Below are 7,290 nucleotides of genomic sequence, written 5' to 3' on the forward strand. Positions count from 1 at the left end.
ACAGACAGAGATTACAAGTAGGCAGAGAGGCAGGCAGAGAGAGAGAAGGAGGAAGCAGGCTCCCTGCTGAGCAGAGAGCCCGATGCGGGGCTCGATCCCAGGACCCTGGGATCATGACCTGAGCCGAAGGCAGAGGCTTTAACCCACTGAGCCACCCAGGCGCCCCGAGAAGTACTTTTCAGGTCTCCAAGATCTGTAGGAAATTGGATGAGAGGGTCAGAGAAAGAAAGAACTTGAGGTAAAGATGTAGGAAGGAAAAGCACTAGGAAAGAGGTATTAACAGGCTCTTAAAAGGACCCTGATTTCTCCCCAGCCCAGTGGGGAGGATACTCACAGAGGGAGAAGGCTATCTGCAGGTCCCACAGGTCCTGCTCCCCTCTCCCTCCCAGAACCAGAGAACCAGGAAACCAGGAAAGCCCAGCTGATGCAACCTTCCATTGTCCACAGGGACACATTTAAACATGTCCCTATCCCTGTGTCTCCTGTATCTCTGCCTTCCTCTGCCCCACTGGCAAATGGGTACAGAGGATACTTCTCCAAGGGGTAAGATGAGAGGCAACATGACAAACTCTCAAAGGAGACAGAAATGTATAGCCAGCGGGGTCCCTGGCCAGCCTCACCACCTCCAGCTCTTCCAGCAGCCCAGACCAGCTTTACAGATTGATGGCCACTTAACTGAAGGCAGGTGACAGCTTCCAAGTCTCTCCAACTCGGGTGTTCTCCCAGTCCTGGGGCCGGGACACCTGGATCCCCAGGAGAGGAGCAGGACAAGCTGGATGGGTTGATTTGCATCGCTTACTTGGGAAGCAATTATCGGAGGAGCTGTCAGCTCAGCACGGCTCTCTTCACTAATCGGATTTCACCAGGGCCCCAGGCTGGGGGGCGCCCGAGTAATTTGGCTTGATGCAGTGGTGGGAGATGTCGGGGCCGGGAGGCCGGACAATCCGTCTGAGTGGTGTTCGAGTTGTCCAGAGCAATTCTCCTGAGGAGACCACACAGATATCAGATAGACAGCCAGCCAAGGGGCCTGGCCTGATCCCCAAGGCCTCCAGCAGGACTGGGGGCCTAGTGGGAGGAGCCTCTCCCACAGGTGGAGCCAAAGAGGAGTCAAGACTCTGGGAGAAGGGCCGCATAGAAGGGGACCAAAGATACCCGCTTCCAGCCTGCCCAGCACCCAGGCCCTGCCCTGCCCTGCACTCCCAGCACACCAGCAGAGAGCGGGGACTTGACCGAGGATGAGTCCGCCCAGCCTTGCTTCTCCCACTGCAGTGCTCCCAGACCACGCTTCCCCTGCCCTTATCTCTGGCTCTGTCACTCGCCTGCCTTCTCTTGTCCCCGCAAGACCTTGTGAGCCTGTCCCTTCCTTCCTCCCATGCTATCCAGCTCCCTCTCTCCCCAGGTTCGCAGTGGACGGCTGACCCCTCTCTCAGCCTATGTCTCCCATTTCATACCTTTCAGAGCAGTGATAAGGATGATGATAGTAACGAACCCTGACTGATCTCTCCTCCCACACCCACCACGCTAAGTACTTCCTGTGGGCTTGCGCCTCTGCTACTCAGAGTAGCACTGTGAGTAGCACAGACTCCACGCCCCCATGACTGAGGAGGACACTGCTGCTGATTGGACACCCCAAAGGAGGGAGCACACCTGGGCTTTGCCTCCTGAGCTACCTAGGCAGTGCTGGCACGTGTCTGGTGTACAAGGAATGTCTGTTGACTGAATCAAGGATGGAATGAGTGATTTGCCCTATTCTGCGCTCCTGGCTGGCCTCCCAGGGACGCCTGCATGCCTGATCTGGCCTCCCCATGCTCTCATACCCCGATCCCCCATTGTCACCTCAGCCTGGGGGGTCCCTTCCTCACACCTCTCCACACACTCCATCCTGGCATGCTCTGGAAAGCACCACTGACTCCTTCTCTCCTGCTTTTGCGCAGTGGCCTGTTTTGTCCCCTTTGCCCAGAGTGTGCTGCCACTGGATAAGTTCCTCTCACTCCCCAAGGCCCACGTCAAATGCTACCTCCCCTTAGAAGGATTCTCTGATCCTCCCACTGCTTGCACCTCCCTGGAGACCCTTGTCACCAACTGGTAAGCGGTTCACCTGTTCCTAAAATGCTTTATGGCCCCTGCTAAATTGTTCTGAGAGGTCAGCACTCAATCTCCTCTCTCTGGGCATAGGCCCCCTGCCTTGTACCTCTTAGGTGCTCAATGAGTATCTGTTGAAAACAAGAGTATCTGCTCTTTTTTTTTGTTGTTGTTTTTGTCATTCAGAGATACTCCTACAGTGGGTTGAAAGGAGCACTCAACTTTCAAGGAAACTTGGAGTTGGGGGCTTGGCAGTTGCCAGCAGTCTGACCTTAGGAAGATCATTACCCCTTGGAACCTCACACCGATCGTTTCATTCGTCACCTGGAAGAGAGGATGACAAAGCCTACCACGAAGGACATGCAACGCATCCTCCTCTTACCAGCTCAGAGTCTGTCTGCAAAGCTATGGAGATCTGTTTCTCTCCATTTTTCTGCCTCACGACTGAGCCTCTGCCTCTCTGACCCCCGCCAATACAGGTACAACCCAGGACTCCGACCACTCAGCTTCCTCAGGGTCACCAGGCCTCTCATTTTTCCTGATATTACCATTCCTAGGGGTGACCCCACCCTTCTACCAAAAGCCCAGAGGGGCATCAAGCCTCACCTTGGCTTCCTCACAGCCCTCCCCAATCTTGACAACTAAGACCTTGAGTTGTCCCTCTGAAAATATTAATAATAAAGAAACAAGGCATTGGGCATGCAACTGGATGCAAATTGGCCCCAATTCTCAGTCTGAGAAATAGAATGCCTGAGCTGTGGACCCAGAGAAATCCTGTGCTCATTTGCATGCTATTTGCATTATATTTACATGTGATCAATTTCATGTTCAAATGCACAATCCTCCCTCCCCAGTTTTTCTCCCCCAGGGCCTCCCTCAGCCTCTGGCCCCCATCATTCCCCCCAGCCCCTACTCCACTTCCCCTAGACCTGCCACAACCCTCATCGTCCTTTTCCTTCTTTCTGCCAAGGTCCCCAGTGCCCCTTCCCAGCCCCCTCCAAGCCTCCTCCCAGCTCCCTCCACACCAGCAAGGACCCACTTGCCCCACACCCAGAATAGGTTCTTGGGGTCTTACCCCTTAGTTCAGGAGGGGCATCCCTGCCTGCCCCCTCCCGCCCTGAGCCGGGCAGGCGCAGCAGACAGCAAGCGCGTCTCTCAGCAAATCCCAGCCCCATTCAGCCTGGTGATTAATGGCGCTGCCCTCCCCATGAACCTGCCTTTAATACTGAGGAAGTTATGAAACCGCTATACATCAGCAGCTCCAGCCCCGCTGCCCCCACCCGCCTCCTCCTTGCCTCCACCCCCCACCCTCCAGCTCCCTCTTCAAAATCTCATTTGGGCTCCTGCCGCCTGGGCCCACCCTCTGCTGGCCTTTGCTGGGGGGAGGGGGTGTCTGCCCCTGCTGCCATCCCTGGTGAAGACCCACATCTCATTTTCCCTTCCTCTCTCCCCCCTGCTCCGCCCTCTCTCCCTGCACCCCCCCCCCCCATGGCTGCATCTCCGGACCCATTTAGAATTGCTGACATTTTATCTGCATTACATACATCACTCCGTCCCCAGCAGCCATCTCTCATGGATTGGGGGGGGGGGTGGTCCTGAGCTTGGGAAGATGGTGGGAAATAGGTTGGAGGTGGGAAAAATAGATAGCACTTCCTCCACACCCTTTTCCCTTGGGGCCCTCTCCCCAGCCACCTGGGAAGTTAGGAAGCTGGGAACTTCCATAGCTGGTGTCTGGTGTAGGAGATTGGTAGGTATGAGAGACACCTCATGCAAGCCCCCTACCTTACAACATTAAAAGACATTTTCTTAGACTATATGGACTGGGAAGGTCATGTTGCCCATCTCGCTTCCATGGGACGCTTCTGTAGGAGATTATGAAGGTGGTTGCTAGATCTTTAAGCTGACCTGTTGTAATGTTTCCCACACCTCCCTTTTGGGAAGTCCCTCTGAATATCTAACCACTGTGCCTCATGCTGCAGTCATTATTTTCTCCTTGCTTTTTCCTTAGAAGGTTGGAAAGCAGTATTGTCTCTCCAATGAATTAACCCCTTTGTTCTAATGCCTGAGCAATCATAAATATGGTCATCCACCCACACTCCTGGTTCTCATATATATATTATAGGAGGCAGAAGATGGGGCCATCCCAGAAAGGAGGGAATTGAGACCCAAATTCCAGAGGAGGAAGAAAAGTAAGAACGATCCCAGTGAGCAATTTTCTCTCCCTGAAGAGATAAACAAGGCAGAGGGCAATTACAGACAGACAGGTCTGGACCAACAGACAGACGGCAGAGGGGGGTAGGAAGGAGAAGCCCAGAGAGAGACAAGCAAACAAAGAGACAAACAAACAAAGAGCTAGACAGACAAAGGGACCATCAGCCAGGGACAGGCAGACAGGCCAGAGGAAGCTGACAGATGCACTGGTGTCTCAGGCTGGACATATGAGAAGGGCTCTGTCTGTCTGCCTCTGTCAGTCAGGGTCTCTGCTGGAATGTGTCTCTCAGGATCTCTGGGGCTTTGTGTTCACAGGATCCAAGGCTATCCATTTCCTGGGAATTTTTGTTCTCTTCAGGTCTCTCCTTGCCCTGTCCCTTACCCTTCCCTTGCCCCGTTGATGGTCCCATCCCAGCATCCCCTTCTGTCTCCAGCCATCTTTCTGACCTGCCATTCACACACCCTCTCAGTGAGATCAGACACTTCCCAGGGCTTTGAGGAGGCTCCCACAGGAGCCAGGCCAGTCAACCAGGGATGGACAGGAGGGGTAAGGGCTCCAGCAGCAGGGATAGCTCCTGGGCCTGCAGAACCGAAAGAGCGCTATAGGACTGTGTCCCCACGCCTGGCCAGGCTTATCCGATGCAGCAGGAGGAGCCCCAGCAGGAAGGTGAAGGCAGGGAAGGTGAATGGGCCAGCTGCTCCCCCCATGCGCTCCCCCTAGTTAGCTCCGCCCCAGACAAAACAAACCTCAGGCCGGGGTGTAGCTGGGATTGGCTCATTTGCATATCATTTGCATCTCGTTTGCATGTCCCTGATTCCCAGTCATCCCGCAGAACTTGTTCCTCTAAGTCCAGGCTCCCTCTGGCTCAGTCTGGCCCCTAGGAGGGTTGGGGGCAGAGAGAAGGTGGGTGGGAGGGCAGATGGGGTTCCCACACTGGGGCCAGTGAGTCTTTGTCATGTACCTTCTGCCAAGGACCCTGCTAAGGGCCACCTACTCTCCCCCCACAACCCTGCAGCCAGTATCTCAACCCCATGCACCAGCTCCGTACTGTCCTCCCTCTGACCTTGTCCCCACGTTGCCCCCAACCTTCCCCACCCTTCTCTGTTTAGTTCAACATTAGCCATTCTTTAAGGGCAGGGACCAAGTCCTCCTCCTCCATGAAGACTTCCTTGGTCACACAGTCCAGAGTGGTCGTGATACTGTCCTCAATACTGGAAGGCACCTCAAGAATCCACACAGTTTTGTCTTACCTATCTCCAGGTAAATGATGCATCACTATCCCCATTTTCTAGATGAGGCAACTGAGGCCTGTGATGAGTTAAGTAAGTCTCCCAGGGCCATATAGGCAGTAAGTAGGGAGAAAACGAGAGCCCAGGCCACTCTTCTCAATGTCCCCTCTCCTACCCTGTCCTTGTTCATTTGGCCTGAGCAAGACCCCGTTCAACACTCCTCTTGTTGTCCAATGAGCTAACCATTAGATATCATTGCTTAATTTCTAGATTGGGATTTTAGTCTCCCACAATCTCCCTGGGATCCAGCCACACAAAATCCCTGGCAGTTCCCTGAATTCCCCTTGCCCTTTCTTAGCAACATACCTTGGCCCATGGGGATTCTGCTAACAGGACTACCTTTCTTCCCAGCACCTCATGAACTGGAAAAATCCAGCTCATCCTTCTCTGTGAAGCCTTTCCTGCTGTTCCTCTGAGGCTCCCTGCCCCCCACACACACCATATTTAAGCCCTGAAGGTAGTACTTGTCACACTGCTACTGATAGCCCAGCCTCTCTCCCTAACCACAAGTCCTTCAAGGGCAGGAGCTCCCATGTCCAGTTCAGCCCTTTCCCCAGAGCCTACATTGTCTAATTGGACCAAATTTCATTACCACCTGCTTTCTCCAATGCAGACCGCTGGAACAGAGGCATCAACCTGTTAGGGAGGTCAAACAGAAATATGCAATTGCAATATGCAAGAGGAGTCCCGGGAGGTTGTCCAAGTGTGCAGGATGGCATTTCTTGGTTTTCTTTTTCTTTTCTTTTTTTTTTTTTTAAGATTTTATTTATTTCTTTGACAGACAGAGATCACAAGTAGGCAGAGAGGCAGGCAGAGACAGTTAGAGGAGGTAGCAGGCTCCCTGCCGAGCAGAGAGCCCAATATGGGGCTCAATTCCAGGACTCTGCGATCATGACCTGAGCCGAAGGCAGAGGCTTTAACCCACTGGGCCACCCAGGCGCCCCTCTTGGTTTTCTAAATAATCCCTTCCACCTAACTTCATGCTCAATGAATGAATGAAGAGAGGAAGGTAGAGGAACAGAGGAACTGAACTGAAGGGGAGCAGGGGAAGAAGGAAGAAAGGGAGAACAAACAAGAAATAAAAGAGGTGGAGTGAAGGGCAGAAGGGAGAAGAGTCAGAGAAGGCCAAAGAGGAAAGAGGGACGGAGAAGAAGGGGGGAGCCCAAACTTCCAATTCTCCAGTGTTCCCAGCAGAAACCCTGGCCTTGGGCCTTAGTAACACTCCTGTCCCTATTTTCCTGTCTGGGAAATGGGCACATCTCTCTTTCTCCAAGAACAAGTGAGGCTGGGGAGGGGGCAAAAAACAGAAACCCTTGCCATGCTGTGTGCCCTGAGGCTTTTTTTTTTTTTTAACACAAACTACCTCACAAAATTTACCTGAGAGGTAGGAGTTATTCCCCACCCCACCCCCAGATGTAGGCACCCAGACAGAGAGCTGCTCCATTTGCCTCCTTGATGTGGAATCTGGGTCCAAAACCCTTCTCTTCCCAAAGTCCCCAAGGCCTTCTCGGCATTGAGGACAGACAAGAAAGAGAGGCAGACAACATTTCACATCACACTGGGAAAGTCGAGGTACAGGGGCTGGGGGGAACCAGTCACCTCCACACCGCATGGAGGAGTGCGAGGCTGTGGTCTCACTTCCCCCTCTAGGGAGAGGGTCCGTGCAGTGACTCAGTCTTTGCCTAGTAGGCTGATGAGGTTCAATCC

This window comes from Mustela nigripes, chromosome 6 (assembly GCF_022355385.1).
Source record: "Mustela nigripes isolate SB6536 chromosome 6, MUSNIG.SB6536, whole genome shotgun sequence".
NCBI classification, from domain to species: Eukaryota; Metazoa; Chordata; class Mammalia; order Carnivora; family Mustelidae; genus Mustela; species Mustela nigripes.